Genomic DNA, 18160 nt, shown 5'->3' with positions numbered 1-18160 from the left:
GAGAGAAAGAGAGAGAGAGAGAAAGAGTAAAAAAGAAAAAGCTTGCCTGAGAGGCAGCAGCATCACGTGGTGGTTCTAACTTCCTCCGGATAATTGATTTAGTTATCTTCTCTTTTTCAAAGACAAAGATCACAACCTGGAATTCAGAGTAAAGGTGTAAACAGCTTTATATTTGTGTTAGTCCCATCTCAGTGGTGAAATTGATTAGTTCCAGGGATCATTTTGTACAGTATATGTCTAATAACTTGTCATGTGATTCCAAATATTTGCCATATGTGTTTTTACATGGATTGTTGTACAAATAACTTCCTCGACACTAAGATAACAGTAAAACATGAAAGAAACCTCTATTGACTGTTCAAAATCACATTTTATCATTCTGGGAACATGTGAACATTGAGGGAAGGTTTGTGCACCCTGACACATTGTAAGAATGTCAACACAACTGATTTTGTGTTTTGGGAATATATCTCTTGTCATATCCTCACAATGTTCCCACAACCTAAATAAATGTTTAAGGAACTTTTAAAGAACCCAACAAACTTGTTCTGGGAACATTCTTGCAACATCAGGTTAATGTGTTTTCAACCTAATAGAAACATTATAAACATCAGCACCACTGGACAATTTTTGTGTTTTGGATATCTCTTGCCATGTCCCCACAATGTTACCACAACCTACAGAAAAGTGTTAGGAACTTTTAAATAAGTTGAAACAAGTGGTTCTTGAAACTTAAGGTAAATGTTTTAGGCACCTTAAAAAAACATTGTATAATCATCCGCACAACTGGACAGCTTTTGTCTTAGGATAACTTTTGCCGATAACTCTCTTTCTTAGCATAAATGGTGACGGTAGTGTCTTTGGTAATGGAAACCATTGTAATAAATTAAGTTATTTTTTTCTTTTAACATCTAAGAGATTCAGAGATTCTTAGTTGACCATTTTTTGTTCATGTCAATGCTTCTCTACCCTGCTGAGATATTGAGATATACTGTATAGATTTGACTGTATATGACCAGATTAAAAGGCATTACCAGGCAGCTAGTGCTGAGTGCATAGAGCCCAATACTGCCATCCCCTCCATTTTTCTGTGCTCTTTGTCTCCTAGTGTGTGAGTGTGTGAGTGTGTGTATGTGTGTCTCTGAGTGTGTGTTTCTTAGCGTGCGTGAAGGAGAAGCGAGAAGTGTGTGCTTCTCATGCAGCATGTCACATCAAAAAAAGCATTGCACCCCCCTGAGAGAAAGAAGCTCAGCTGTGACAACAGCCATAGCAACAGGAACAACACACACACACACACACACACACACACACACACACACACACACACACACACACACACACACACACACACACACACACACACACACACACACACACACACACACACACACACACACACACACACACCACGTGACCAATACATGTACGGACATACTCAAAGGGTAATTGCACACACAAAAGGGAAAATTGTGTAGTATGTTGAGCACATAGAGATACAGTACAAATGCCCAATCTCACCTCTTTTTGTCTCTCCCTAACAACATTATTGCCTCCTTGTAAAGATTGGCTGTAAGTGCTTGTGATTTTACACAGCCAGGGTAAAGCCCTCTGAGAACGTTGCAGTAAAGAGAGTGTGCGTCCCAAATAGCACCCTATTCCCTACATAGTGCACTACTTCTTACTAGGGCCCGCATAGCGCTATGGTCAAAAGTAGTGCCATTTCGGATGCAGCCAGTGATATGGAATCACACCCACAGCAGGGCCAAACTACAGCACTATCACCAGAATTATGGAACCCAAGGGAAGGAGTTCCGGGAAAGGAGGACGATCATCCCTTGTTTTTCTGCAAATCTGCATTTTTTTTATCCCCTCTATATCTTTTTCATTCACCCCTGCTTCTGCTTTTTTGTCTGTATCTTGCTGTCTCACTATCAATCTTTTCTTTATTTTTCTTTCCCCCTCTACCCCCTCCTTCTCCCTCTCTCTCTCTCTCTCTCTCTCTTGTCCCTCTCTTACTATAATAACCGGTCTGATTCTGGTGGCGGTGGTAAATGCTGCTCCTGTATGCCTCCATCCCTCCATCTCCCCCTCTTTCTCTCCCACCTCTTTCTCTCCCGACAGCCAAATTACCAGCTGGTTACTATAGAGACGTGTTTATAAATGCACTTTCCTGTTTTTATGATTCCCAATCTGCCCTTTTTCTCACTGCTTCTCCTCCCTTTGTTTTCTCTGCCTAGCCTTACTAATGGACTAGACTTTTCTCCCTTTCTGTTGTTCATTCTCTTTCTCTCATATCTTCTCAGTCTCTTTCTTTAGCTATTTCATTGTCCCTCTAATTTCTTTGCCTCCAATGCATTTCTTGAACTGCATTGTTGGGTAAGGGCTTGTAAGTAAGCATTTCACTGTAAGGGCTACATCTATTGTATTCAGCGTATGTGACAAATACAATTTGATTTGATTTGATCAACCCAGTGAATTGTCATGCAAGTCTCATTCCAGATAATGAATGCCTAATTTTCACCCAATACTCAAATGAGCTAGTTCAGTAAAGCTGTTTCCCAATATACGTAGGTGTTTACAATACCACAGGGCTTCCTGCTTTGTCTGGCTTGGGGCTGAAAAATGCTTTTATCTTATGATCTAACCATTGTGTTGCTGTTTATGATAATGCATCTGTGTGGGTATGTGCCATACATCATTGTTTGCCAAACACTTCCCTATACCTTGTGACCGGGGAGCTAATGTAAAGGAGATAAAAGCAGTGAGTTGTCTTTCTGGACCCTCATGAAAGTCTAATGAAATTCATGTTTGTATGCTCCCAAGTAGACAATGAAAATATTAGGCATTATTTATAACACTCAAAGTAAAGTACTGCGGGCCTACATGTTACACATACAGGACTCAGGCATAGAGGGAGCTAATGCAGGACAAAGGGTTATCGGAACAATTAAGCAATGAATTAGACCTGACACCAACTCCAAAGCTACACTTAGAGGTAATTCTCAAATTCCCTGCTTAACAAAATATGAATATGAATCTCTGTTTTCAGTGAGCAAAATCAAATAAAATAAAATTGTATTTGTCACATGCGCCGAATACAACAGGTGTAGCCTTTACAGTGAAATGCTTACTTACAAGCCCTTAACCAAAAATGCAGTTTTAAGAAAAATACCTAAAGGGAAATAAGAAATAAAACGAACAAATAATTCAAGAGAAGCAGTAAAATAACAATAGCAAGGCTATATACAGGGTGTTCAGGTACAGAGTCAATGTGCCGGTTAGTTGAGATAATTGAGGTAATATATACATGTAGGTAGAGTTATTAAAGTGAATTATGCATATATAATAACAGAGAGTAGCAGCAGCGTAAAATAGGGGGGGGGGGAGCAATGCAAATAGTCTGGGTAGCCATTTGATTAGATGTTCAGGAGTCTTATGGCTTGGGGGTAAAATATGTTTAGAAGCCTTTTGGACCTAAACTTGGTGCTCCGGTATCGCTTTCCGTGCGGAAGCAGAGAGAACAGTCTATGACAAGGGTGGCTGGAGTCTCTGACAATCTCAGGGCCTTCCTCTGACACTGCCTGGTATAGAGGTCCTGGATGGCAGGAAGCTTGGCCCCGGTGATCTACTGGGCCGTACACACTACCCTCTGTAGTGACTTGCGGTTGGAGGCCGAGCAGTTGCCATATCAGGCAGTGATGCAACCATGCAACGATGGTGCAGCTGTAGAACCTTTTGAGGATCTGAGGACCCATGCTAAATCTTTTCAGTCTCCTGAGGGGGAATAGGTTTGTCGTGCCCTCTTCACAACTGTCTTGGTGTGCTTGGACCATGATAGTTTGTTGGTGATGTGGACACCAAGGAACTCGAAGCTCTCAACCTGTGTAGTGGACATTTCCCGTATTTACCAAATCATGAGAGCAAACCACACACAAGTCAGAGTTATCATAAAGTCCATCTTTAATTATATGAGCTCCATCACAACCCTGTGACTCTCAGATCAATTCAGTGTCTATAAATGAATTCTCTGAGAGTCCTTACAAAACAGTTCTTAGTATCATTTATAGCCAAGACACACCCATCTCAACTCACATGACGAATAACAGATCTTAGGAACATTACAAAGGAAGACTTTACTTTAGAGAGGAGTATTCCATAGCCAGACAGCATTAGCTATAAATTATCGTTCAGTTTGATCTCCTAAAACGAGGTTCTACTTATCGTTCTTGGTACAACATAGTACCAAGAAATTAGGATGTATATCAATTGTCATTTTAGACACTCCCATTCTGGACAAGCTCACGGAGACACAGTGACTGGCACACAGACATTGTGGAGCCAAGAGATAATTGGTTCCCCCTCAATCATCCATTCACATGGTTTAAAAGACAAGCTTGACCTCTCCCCTCTCTGCGGCCCAAGTAACTGAACCCTGACAGAGAACAGATAACTGCAACCGGCCAACAGTATTACCCAAAAATATACATTCTAATGACATATCTCACATAAGCATGCAATAAAAATAAAACATCTTATCTATGTTACCCAACTATTCTGATTACTCCACAACACCTGCTCCACTACTGCCCAGTCCATGAGAATTCTGACATGCGCGACCCTCCTTTTCCTGTAATCCACAATCATCTCCTCCTCTTGATTACCTTGAGGGAGAGTTTGTTGTCCTGGCACCACACGGTCAGGTCTCTGACCTCCTCCCTATATGCTGTCTCGTCATTGTTGGTGATCAGGACTACCACTGTTGTGTCATCTGCAAACTTAATGACAGTGTTGGAGTCATGCCTGGCCGTGCAGTCATGAGTGAACAGGTAATACAGGAGGGGACTGAGCATGCACCCCTGAGGGGCCCCCATGTTGAGGATCAGCATGGAGGATGTGTTGTTACCTACCCTTATGACCTGGGGGCGGCCCGTCAGGAAGTCCAGGATCCAGTTGCAGAGGGAGGAGTTTAGTCCCAGTGTCCTTAGGATAGTGATGAGCTTTGAGGACATTATGGTGTTGAACGCTGAGCTGTAGTCAATGAATAGTATTCTCACATATGTGTTCCTTTTGTCCAGGTGTGAAAGTGCAGTGTTGAGTGCAATAGAGCTTGTGTCATCGATGGATCTGTTGGGGCGGTATGCAAATTGGAGTGAGTCTAGGGTTTGTCAGTGAAGACACTTGCCAGTTGGTCAGCGCATGCGCGGAGTACACGTCCTGGTAATCTGTCTTGCCATAAATGTTGACCTGTTTAAAGTTCTTACTCACATCGGCTGTGGAGAGAATTATCACACAGTCATCCGGAACAGCTGATGCTCTCATACATGTTTCAGTGTTACTTGCCTCGAAGCAAGCATTGAAGTAAGTTTGCTCGTCTGGTAGGCTTGTGTCACTGGGCAGCTATTGGCTGTTTCCCTTTGTAGTCTGTAATAGCTTGCAAGCCCTGCCACATCCGACGAGCATCGGAGCCAGTATAGTACATTTCGATCCTGTATTGATGCTTTGCCTGTTTGATGGTTCGTCGGAGGGCATAGCGGGATTTCTTATAAGCTTCCGGGTTAGAGTCCCACTACTTGAAAGCGGCAGTTCAACCCTTTAGCTCAGTGTGGATTGCCTGTAATTTTAGCTCAGTGTGGATTGCCTGTAATCCATGGCTTCTGGTTGGGGAATGTACAGTATTTACAGTCACTGTGGGGACAACGTCGTTGATGCACTTATTGATGAAGCCAGTGACTGATTTGGTGTACTCCTCAATGTCACCGGAAGAATCCCGGTTACATATTCCAGTCTGTGCTAGAAAAACCGTCCTGTAGTTTAGCATTTGCATCATCTGACCAGTTTTTCATTGAACAAGTCACTGTTGCTTCCTGCCTAAATTTTAGCTTGATACCAGGAATCAGAAGGATAGAATTATGGTCAGATTGGAGGGCGAGGGAGGGCTTTGTACACATCTCTGTGTGTGGAGTAAAGGTTGTCGAGAGTTTTTTCCCTCTGGTTGCACATTTAACATGCTGGTAGAAATGAGGTAAAATTGATATAAGTTGCCCCGGCCACTAGGAGCGCCACCTCTGGATGAACATTTTCCTGTTTGGTTATGGAGGTATACAGCTCATTGAGTACGGTCTTAGCGCCAGCATCGGTCTGTGGTGGTATGTAGACAGCTATGAAAAATACAGATGAAAACTCTCTAGCTAGATAGTGATGTCTTCACCTTATCATGAGATGATCTACCTCAGGCGAGCAAAACCTCAAGACTTCCTACGATATTGTGCACCAGCTGTTGTTTACAAATATAAACTCAGCAAAACAAGAAATGTCCTCTCACTGTCAACTGCATTTATTTTCAGCAAACTTGTCACGGTCTTCCTCCTCTTCATCTGAAGAGGAGAGGCGAGAAGGATCAGAGGACCAATTTGCGGCGTGATATGTGTTCATAGTGAATTTTAATTAAAGAAAGAACTGAACACTATACAAAAGAGTAACAAAAAACAATAAACCAAATACGACCGTGAAGCTACAAATGAGACCTGTGCTGACACAAGCCACTAACATAGACAATCACCCACAAACAAACAGTGCAACCCAGGCTACCTAAGTATGATTCTCAATCAGAGACAACTAATGACACCTGCCTCTGATTGAGAACCATACTAGGCCGAAACATAGAAATCCCAAATCATAGAAAATCAAACATAGACTGCCCACCCAACTCACGCCCTGACCATACTAACTAAATACAAAACAAAGGAAATAAAGGTCAGAACGTGACAAAACTTAACATGTGTAAATATTTGTATGAACATAACAATATTCAACAACTGAGACATAATCTGAACAAGTTCCACAGATATGTGACTAACAGAAATGGAATAATGTATCCCTGAACAAAAGGGGGGGTCAAAATCAAAAGTAACAGTCAGTATCTGGTGTGGCCACCAGCTGCACTAACCTTTCGGGTGCAGGCGTTCCCCTAGCGACCCACCTCGACAACATCCAGTGAAATTGCAGAGCGCAAAATTAAAATGACAGAAATAGAAATATTTAACATTCATGAAAATACAAGTGTCATACATCAGAATAAAGCTTAACTTCTTGTTAATCCAGCCGCTGTGTCAGATTTCAAAAGGTTTTACGGCGAAAGCACACCATGCGATTAGCGATATAATAAATGCCTTACCTTTGAAGATCTTCTTCTGTTGGCACTCCAAAGGTCCCAGCTACATCCCAAAAAGTCTTTATTCTTTTCCCCAAAAACTCAGTTTCACTGGCGCGCTTCATTCAATAATCCACCGGTTTCCCTCCTTCAAAATGCATACAAAATGAATCCCAAACGTTACCAATAAACTTCTCCAAACAAGTCAAACAACATTTATAATCAAACCTCAGGTACCCTAATACGTAAATAAATGATAATTTATTGTATGTTAGCCAATAGAACTGGGGGATCCTCACAAGGCAACCCGATCTCCTTCCGCTATACCTTTCACGTCTGCGAATGATGGGGATGAGGGCCTGTCTGGGTGTCTGGAGTAAATCCCTCTTGTCGGACTCATTCATCCAATTCTAGGTGAGTAATTGCTATTCTGATGTCCAGAAGCTCTTTTTGGTCATAAGAGACAGTAGCAGCAACATTATGTACAAAATAAGTTACAAACAATGCGAAATAAAAGAGCAAAATAGCAAGGTTGGTTAAGGGCCCATAAAACGGCAGCCATCCCTTCTGACGCCATCTCAACATCTTTCCCGCTCATAGGGTTGCGATATTGCCATAGGAGGGGAGTCAGACCACAATTAAACAGAATTCTAAGTTTCATGGCTGTATCTCATGCTATAGACACATTTGCTTTTGCAATAGAGATAGAGAGGCTCTCTTTTGACTTCAAACCTCAAGTAAAATGTCACTGTGATTTGCTACCTAGTGGCCAGTACAGCAGGACAGATTTTGGGCAACATACTAAACACTCCTTCTGTTGCTTAGTCTCTCTCTCTCTCGCTCTCTTTCTGTCGGTCTCTCACTCCAAGCCATATTGGCATGGCAGAAAAGGCTCGGCTGAAGCCAAAGCTAGTTAGATGATACAGAACAAGACAGTGGGATGCGTTGCCGTGACATCGATGACACGATGTGTGTCATTCCTCTGCTGTCTTACTGCCATTTAGCGGCATGTCTCTCGCTCGCTGTGTGGGGCCTAGCTCCGTTCCTTCTGGGGACTTAACTTCACGGAGACGCAGCAATATATAAGAATTCACTTGGTGGCAACCCTAATATGATTTGTGTGCCGACTCATAAAACCATGCCAAGCGTAACTTTTAAGAATGAAATGGAAATCTATGGTGTTGATACCCTTGTCGCATTGCAGGGCTTGATAATGTATTCAGCATGGTTATGATGACAGTGACTACAATTTTGATATGGATGGATATGTGGCAATGGTACAATTTCTTCATAGTATTGGTTGCTGTGGTAGTGAGTATATATATTTTTTGCAATGCTAAATTCTAATCTGGTTCATTTCTCCAGTCGGAGTCTGTGTGCCATGTCATTAGAGACCAGCATGGAGTTTCATTATCCCTAATTCCCCTCCCTATATCTACAAATAATAAATAATAAACACATTTAATTAAAACGAAAATGCTCCACATTTCTGTGTTAATCCTAATTTTTGCGCCTTAATTGTGCCTCTATTTGCTTTGCCAAAGGCTGGCTGGCAGAAGTGTTAATAAATAAACCATTGTGTAGACGCCATGAACCATTTAACTGAACCTAACTGAACCTAACGTACTACTTCACCTGCCTCATCAAACTCTACAATGTCATGCAATAACTTCTGCCTGCTCTTCACACACGTCCACACAGAGACACTCTCCACACACACTGTATCACTGCATAATTAGATCCTTTTCATAACAAAGCACTCACTATTACATTCTTCGTAAACAGTATAATGTAATCATATGAAACTGTGCTAGTGTACAGCATAATGTGTTTTGATAATATTTCTTAACTACTCATTTATCTTTTTTAAACACCAAACAGGCTGTTGGTCCATCTATTTTTCTCGGTGTTCCTCCGTTCTCTAGCTTTGCTCATTAGTGTCATTTGATAAAAGGATATCTCTCTGATGATTCGCTTTCTTCCCCCCTCTCCCTCCCCTTCATTCTCTTATGCTAAATGAGAAAAATATATATTTCTCTAATGGGCTCTTTGAATAATCTGGCTGTATGTTAGGGAATTTAATTGCACATTAACATTTTCCCACTGTTTTCCATCCTCAACCATTCCCCTGCAAACAACTGTGGATCCATAAATGTTACATTTGAGTCATTTAGCAGACGTTCTTATGGAGAGCAACTTACAGGAGAAATTAAGTTGAGTATCTTGCTCAAGGGCACATTGACAGATTTTTCACCAAGTCAGCGACTCAAACTAGCGACCTTGCATTTACTGGCCTAACGCTGTTATCTGATAGGTTACCTGCCTCTCAGAACTGAGATCTAATGTTAACCCTATTTGGTATTTTCTCTCTCTCCCCATTACTCTGTCAGTTTCTGTTTTTCCCTCTCCCCTGCAATGATACCTTTTATATTTTCTGTATGTATACAGTACTGCAGATATGGCTGAGCATACATTATAGTGTGCCTCTGTGTGCACTTTACTTTCTTTTGCTGTCTCTCTCTCTCCCCCTGTCTTGCTCCCTCCCTCCAAAGTCCTGTTGGGAAATGAGGAATCCGTTTGGGAGAGTGGGGGATTCAGAGAGCGTGAAAGGGAGGTGGAACAAGGGCAACACTCCCCCCCCCCCCCCCCCCCCCCCCAAGTATAGTGCACAAACATATGAAAACCTAATGGAGTATCTGGTTGCTGTCGAAGTCTTGATGGCCGAAATGTGTCCATTGTGACTACTGATGAAACATCTAATTGTGAGTGCACTGCTGGACGTTTTTTTTCTTCTTTCATGCAAGTACCATGTCTTTCTGGTGGTGTAGTCAATATATAGTGGTGTATAATGTCTCTGGCGTCATGGGCCTTCTCCATTTGGCCTGAGGCGAAGCATCTGTACACATCTGCAATGGTGGAGTATCCCCCATCGCCTCATTATCTGAGCTGGAGCAGCTTAGTGATTTATTTACCTGCTCGTCGTTTGACGCTCAGGCAAAAGGACAAAGAGACGGAGAAAACTGAGGGAGAGAGCGACAGAGAGGGGGGGGGGGACTGGGAGAGCGAGGTCAGTAGAGGGCGATGGAGGGAGAGAGAAAGGGACTTTGAGAGTGAGGTGAGAAGAGGGTTATGAGAGAGAAGAGAGGTGTCCAAGCGACGATAACGTGCTGATAATGAGTGTAATAGATGGAAACATTATGTTCAGATTTACAGATCGAAACAGAAGCAAAGAGGGAGGGGAAATGAATGTCAACCAAGAGTGAATGTGCTCATTCACATTTGTGTGTTGAGCCTAGTTAGAACCGAGACAAGATTTAATCATACAGTGTAAGGAAAATCACTCTCGAGACAAAAGAATTACAGTCCACATTATTCTGACTCACTCCATCCATACACAACAAAGCTTACAGCAAAACACTTCTTAGCAACCAGATATGAGAAAATGTGACTATTCCATATCTATAACATCTTTAAAACAAGTTGACAGGGTGACAGCCAGCAGGAGTTTGTCAAGGTCAACCCAGGGGTACTTAGAGATATCAGAGCCTCGGAGCCATCGCTTTTATCCTCAGCCAGTGCAATGCGGGTCCCAGGGGCGGTCCCTCATTCCCAAAACCACCCCGTATGTCCCCTCTGGATCTCTAGGCTTAGCTAACTCATCCGTGTAAGCACATCTCTCCCGACTGTTGGAACCTGCCTCCGTGGGGTCCCCGAGTTGGCTTTGCCACACAGCGCACAACGAGCGAGGAGGCATGCACCACCGATTTCACTGGAAGGGAGACAAGCGCTTAGAGAGACATCCCCCCCAGCATCACAACCACTACTACCCTCCATGCGCCTCTCTCTCTACCCTCGCAGTTCGGTGCCAGTCAGCTGGGTCACAGCCAAGTCCTGCTGCAGTCTGGAGGCATATGATGGTTGCATCCCAAATGGCACCTTCTAGTTGCTTCCCATATGGCACCCTATTCCCTACATAGTGCACGACTTTTGTTTGACCAGATCCCTATGGGCCCTGGTGAGCCCTGTTGGCCCTGGTCAAAAGTTGTGCACTATATAGGGAATAGGGGGACATTTGGGACGCAGATTCTCTCTCTAACACATTTCCACTGTTGGCTGTGTATGAATCCATGAGGTTTCAGTGTAAAGGCCCTTGTTCAGAGCGATCAGTGTTTTCCAGTTGAAGTGCTAAATGACCCTTTTAATGTCACCAGCGAGAAGAACGAGCCATCTCTCAATTTGGCGGGAGCCCTTCCGTGGCAGCCGGGCAGAGTTTGATAGAGTCTGGAGGTTCTAACCAGCAGGAAACCTGGTGACCTTTCCCTTTTTTTGACGCGCTGACTCGCTTGCCCTTTCGAAAATGCTAATATCGAATAGTTTGCCATAAAACGGGCCCTCCTAGAGGCCCTCGGCAACTAAAAAAAAGGGCTCTAGAGTATCATTTTCCAGAAGTCAAGTTTGGGGTCATGGCTCTAACTGATACTGAACAAAGTGTGTTCAATGTCCTAAACAGTGTTGCATATAGCATCCTATTCCCTATATAGTATACTACTTTTGACCAGGGCCCATATGGCACCATAGGGTGATACTCAGATTAGTTTCTGAGTTTAAAATATGTAACCTTTATTTAGCTACGCAAGTCAGTTAAGAACAAATTCTTATTTACAATGACGTCCTACCCCGGCCAAACACAGATTACGCTAGAGCAATTGTGTGCCGCCCTATGGGACTCCCAATCACAGCCGAATGTGATGCAGCCTGGATTCAAACCAGGGACTGCAGTGATGCCTCTTGCTCTGAGATGCAATGCCTTAGACCGCTGTGCCACTCAGGAGCCCTAATTTTTGGGGGCAAGTTACAAAATCTATCTATTACAATCTAGTAAACCCTGAGCTAGGCACATAGTTGCTTAACTTCATGAGCTGTCTCAGCAACAACAACAAAAACAACCTAATTATCTGTAATTTTATTCATTCAAACGACCACAAAGGTGTGCAGAATGTGATAGAGAGTGTAATTGTCTTAATGAAAGACTGCGATGTGGCCTAGTTAACACAAGCACCTCTTCACAGCCAAATCAATAGAAGACAGCTGATCTGCCCAGGGCTCAGAAGTAGATCACCTTCAACTCAACTATCATCAAGGGCTGATGATGGTAATAAGCTGCTTCAGTGCGATTTACAACACCTTGAATAATGAGAAACCTTCAATCAGAGAAAAAGACAAACGACAACCTTTATCTTTCAGAAACGTTTGACGCTAAACAAGTATATCTCCTAGAATATCTTTCCATCCTACATCTTACCCTCTTTATTAATCTATCTCTTTTCCCATCCTCCTCCCTCTTTCACCTTCCCCTCTTTCAAAACCTTAATTAGCATTAGCAAACTCATCACATTATTCGCGACTCAATTTGGCACAACGATAAAGTGAAAAAGAACAATGAATTCTGAAGGGCTTTACGGTAATGAAGTGGTGCTCTTGCAGATATTAGTTATTTAGAGGAGGAGAAGCCATGCTCACCCAAGATGTCTGTCATTGTTTTAAGTCTCCGCGTCCCAAATGGCACCCTAATTCCCTTTATAATGCTCTGGTCAAAAGTAGTGCACTACATAGCAAAAAGGGTGCCATTTGGGATGTATCCTATTTTTCTATCTATCCCTGCAGATGTTTACATACTACTGAAGTCATTGGCAATGGTGTGCCTGATAGGGCATACCAGCTGTGTCACTGGTGAACACATAACCCCTCTGTTAGCCTCATTGCAATACACCACTGGGCTACTTACTGCCTAATAATGCTCCTCCGAGGCATTGGACTTGGCCCTTTTACAAGTGCTTACAATTGAGAGGTCCCTGTCCCCTGCCTAAAATAGCTCTCCGGGCATCGGCTCGGCTATCCTCCCTGCCGTTCACCCTGACCGGCACAATAGAACAGGATGGGGAAGTGGTTCTGGAAGTGGTAGATGAAAGGAGTTTAAATAGAGGCAGATATTGCACTGTGGCTTTCAGCCGTCTGGCCCACAGACAGTCAATAGGGTCAATATCCCTGTCGGAGAGGAGAGGATAGGAGAGGCTGAGAGGCCATCTATCCATCAGACAGGGACCATACAGACCAGGCAGCACAAAAAGCACGAGACATCATTACAGTGGACCAGTGTCCGTCCGCCTTCGCCGCTCATCGACCAGTCGGCTGAGCAATGAGCAAAACTGATAGGGGAGGGCTGCAAACTCCTCATATCAGTCAGGCCATCGACCACCCATCCTTGGCTGACACACCACCCGCACCCCGCCCCCACCCCGTTCGACCGACCTCACGCCAGCCTGTCTGCAATTATTCAGACAGTTAATTAGGTCAGTCAGCTCCTCCAGCAACACAGGAGGAATGATGTGCAAGATGTCCGAGACTGACCTACTGACTCTCTGGTGGAGTGTCTGAACATCGCAGGCTATGATCGGTCCAACTCTAAGGGATGGTAAGACCTAACTGTCAGTAGAACCCATGATTAAACTGCTGAGCCTCCACTGTACTGTAGACCTGCCAGCCCCCGCCAGCCCACCCTGTGATGTTCCCAGGAATATGATGTGGTATGATCATGGGTCATGTGAAGGATTGGATTGTGTTTCATTTTTCTCAGATAGCATGCAGACATCTGATTGAGGGGAATGGATTGATCTAGATAAGGGTTTTAAAGGCCATGGATTCCACAGGCTTTTGTGATAGATATTCACAGCAACCTTACCTAACCACCAATATGTAGATAGTAACTTACTATAAGCTACATATTTTACATACTGAGTATAACTGTATTATACCTTGCATATCAAACCTGATTAGCAGCTCTGACAAGGTTAATGCATTAAGCCGTGATGGAGATGAAAGTGAACTGCTGCCCTACAAGACATGTCTCTTCAAATCATGATTTAGTGGTTGGATCTAAAAACCTGCTGTGTCATGTTCTTGTATAATCAGGCCCTCTTTCTCTCTTACTGAAGCCCAATGAGCTGTTACTTTTCCTAATGTGAGGACATAATTCCGGCAGCATTCTCCTTCCAAAAGCACACAGGGAAAGGTTGATGTCCATGCCAAGCCCCCAGTCTGATAGTGATTGTGACATTTCCTCTCCTCCCTGAGGGCCTCACTTTGCCTCACCCCCTCCGACATCCAAAATGCTCCAATTCCTAAGGAGCAATATCTCTTCCTCACAGAGAAAAAGGTCACATGCTCCATTATGTCAAACTGAACTTTTGACCTAACATTTACAGAGAGGAGGCGAAAAATAGCCCTCGATGTGACACTGGAGTTCGGTCAGCATGTTGTTGTTAGAATGGATGCTACAGGAATATCATTATTTGATATTAGGGGTAGAAACGGGTAGAAACTGTTTAAGTTCCATGTAGAACACAGAGGGTTCTACATGAAACCCAAAAGAGTTCTACCTGGAACAAAAGTTGTTTTTACCTGGAACCAAAAAGGGTTCTCCTATGGGGACAGCCATAGAACCCTTTTGGATCCCTTTTCTCTAAGAGTGCAGGTTGCGAATGGATGACAAAAATATCTCAAATTATTACCAGACAGTAATCTACATTTAGGAAACGACTTCTATTCTGTTTCTATTCTTGTTTGATGCTGATGTCCTATCTTTATACATCAGCGTGCAAGGGAGTAGACAAGGTTGCAGTCGGGCCCTAAGGCTGTGATGCCGAAGACTAACATTGCCTTTGACTCTGATTCACTCTGCGAGTGAGTTCACTCTGCCAGCTTAGTTTTCTGCTCATAGATTCTCATTAGTGTTGGGTGGTAAAACAATGTGAGAGGACGTAGAGTGCAACTCAGCCAATGCAAAATGTACTGTATCAACCATCAACCCCTCAGGACAATGAGAAGCACACCAAATTCAGTGACGATTCTCACTATCAGGCTATTAGAGTACATTTATACACAACAGTTATCGATTGACGTAAAGCGAGAATTTAAAAGAGAAAGAGTGAGAGAAAGAGAGAGAGAAATGGGGAAGATACAGCAATAGGAAGAAAGAGTGAGATAGGAGGTGAAAAAGAAAGAGAAATATCTATGGATTCATTGAGAACCTTACTTAATTGCTTCCGCAATCGATTGTCGTCCCGTGGCATGGGCTGAATCCCAAATGGCACTCTTACACTTTATAGTGCACTACTTTTGAACAGGGCCCTTAGGGCTCAGTAGTGCACTATGAAGGGAATAGGGTGCCATTTGCTACGCAGACTTGGTCATTTGAGACTGCTGATTTGGGAGGAGCTGGATATCGACCCTGTTGTTGATTGTGCATTTTGCTTTGTCTTACAAAACCAATCCTTGGAGGCTTAATAAAAGAAATACATGCTCGGCTCCACCAAATACTTGATGTAAGGTGCCGTCAACTATCATCTCTTAAGTTGTTTTGATTACCCTACAGTTTTGCCAAGTAAAAATGATGGCTTCCAGGCTACAGCCTGTCATCATGCTTGTCAACATTTGTTCCTGTACCTGTCCAGTGTTGTTATACATACCTTATGTAAGCATCGTCACATTTTGAAGGTAGTGCTCCATTACGTTTCCATGTAAGCATCGTCACATTTTGAAGGTAGTGCTCCATTACGTTTCCATGTTGCAATGAGATGTTATATTACTTTGATTGATTTATAGTCAATGGGGAGACAGCCCAAAGACTTTCCCCAACACCCTCAAACATCCCCCTCTTATCTCCCTCCTTTCTCTTCCCTCCTTTCTCCTTTAATACTCAATGCGTCACTCATGCTAATAACCACACTCCTCATTTTGTCTTCTCATCAGACACATGCTGCTCTCCCATCTCTTGTTTTCTCTTCTCCTCTCTTCAATATTTCATGCCAATGAAAGTGCATCTATTCTCAGCGTTTCCCCATGTCCTACCACCTCCTGACTGTCAAAACATAATTTTCTATCATTCGACATCCCTCTCCCTGACTCTTTCTACCCCCTTGCTTCTCAATCATCTCCGTTGGGACCATCATGTATTGGTGATGATGACCCTCGGTGCAGTGATTGCATTCCTTTATTTAATTTCTCCTCATGTTTGTATGCCATTGTTCCATTATTGTCGCTACCCCAATATTGCAAACACACTACACCCATTTTGCACACACACACACACACACACACACACACACACACACACACACACACACACACACACACACACACACACACACACACACACACACACACACACACACACACACACACACACACAAAAGTCAATCACCTATTGTCAGGGTTGGGTAGGTTACTTTCTAAAAGTAATCCATTACAGAAACAAATTACATATCCAAAATTGTTATCAATAACTTAACTTTTAGATTACCTAAACTCAGTAACATAATCTGATTACCTTCAGTTACTTTTAGATTACTTTCCCCTTAAGAGGCATTAGAAAAATTGAACGACATCTATTGCAGGATAAATCAATGTTAAGGTTTACATAGCTGGCCGTATATGGCTGTTAAATTTAACTTTGTGGGTTGGTTATGTAGTCTTCATCTAGCCCATCACTTTCTACTACATATAATAATACGATTAAAATATATCTTTACATTAAAAACCAAAGTCTATCAGAATTCCAGTCATTCCAATAAATGTTATACACCTTGATCTTCAAGAATAGGACTTGGAAATATGGAAGTATAGATTAGCCAAATTGTTTTACCTGAGCATAACCCCAAAACTAAGGACTTATTAGCCAGTCCTACTCTGTTGTTTATGATTTTGTTGTCATGGAGGACAGATTTGTCTCATTGATTCGAGTTGAAAAATAAATGCTGCCCTCATGGAATGGCATGCTTTGAGAGATACTGAGAAGTGCTATTTACATGTGAAAACTTAATTTCATATCCTTTGTTTGCTATAGGCCTATTGTTTACCTTTTTGTTGGTGACACTTTGATATCTTGATAATATGCAGCTGTATAAAGAGTAAATCCACATTTGAAACAATAACAAAACAAAAAAAAGCTGAGGGATGGGAGTATTGTAACTACTCTCAGATGAATAGACAGAGCTATGGATACAAGGACTGACCAGTCATGATATCAAAAGTAATGTTTTAACCATGTTATGAGGCTATACGGTGTTTGTTTACATATACAATGTTTACAAACATTTGAAAATGTTGGGTTCTCATGGAGTGAGACAGTTGAACTACGCTCATGAGGCATTTATAAGTTATATTCTTCAAAAATCAATGGGTATACACTACTGGTCATTTTTTTTTGAAAACCTACTCATTCAACCAAACAAAGTGTTAAACAAATCAAAACATATTTTATATTTAAGATTCTTCAAATAGCCATCCTTTGCCTTGATGACAGCTTTGCACACTCTTGGAATTCTCTCAACCAGCTTCATGAGGTAGTCACCTGGAATTAATTTCAATTAACAGGTGTGCCTTCTTAAAAGTTTATTTGTGGAATTTCTTTCCATCTTAATGCGTTTGAGCCAATCAGTTGTGTTGTGTTGTGACAAGATAGGAGGGTATACAGAAGAAAGCCCTATTTAGTAAAAGACCAAGTCCATATTATGGCAAGAACACATCAAATAATCGAAGAGAAATGACAGTCCATCATTACTTTACGACATGAAGGTCAGTTAATATGGAACGTTTCAAGAACTTTCTTCAAGTTCAGTCGCAAAAATCATCAAGTGCTATGATGAAACTGGCTTTCATGAGGACCGCCACAGAGGCTAAATTCATTAGAGTTTCCAGCCTCAGAAATTTCAGACCAAATAAATGCTTCACAGAGTTCAAGTAACAGACAAAACTCAACAATAAATGTTCAGCAGAGACTACGTGAATCAGGCCTTTATGGTCGAATTGCTGCAAAGAAACCACTACTAAAGGACACCAATAATAAGAAGACACTTGCGTGGGCCAACAAACATGAGAAATGGACATTAGACCAGTGTAAATTTGTCCTTTGGTCTGGAGTGCAAATTCAAGATTTTTGGTTCCAACCGCCGT

This window comes from Oncorhynchus kisutch, linkage group LG17, assembly GCF_002021735.2.
Source record: "Oncorhynchus kisutch isolate 150728-3 linkage group LG17, Okis_V2, whole genome shotgun sequence".
NCBI classification, from domain to species: Eukaryota; Metazoa; Chordata; class Actinopteri; order Salmoniformes; family Salmonidae; genus Oncorhynchus; species Oncorhynchus kisutch.
This window is presented reverse-complemented; position numbering follows the sequence as displayed.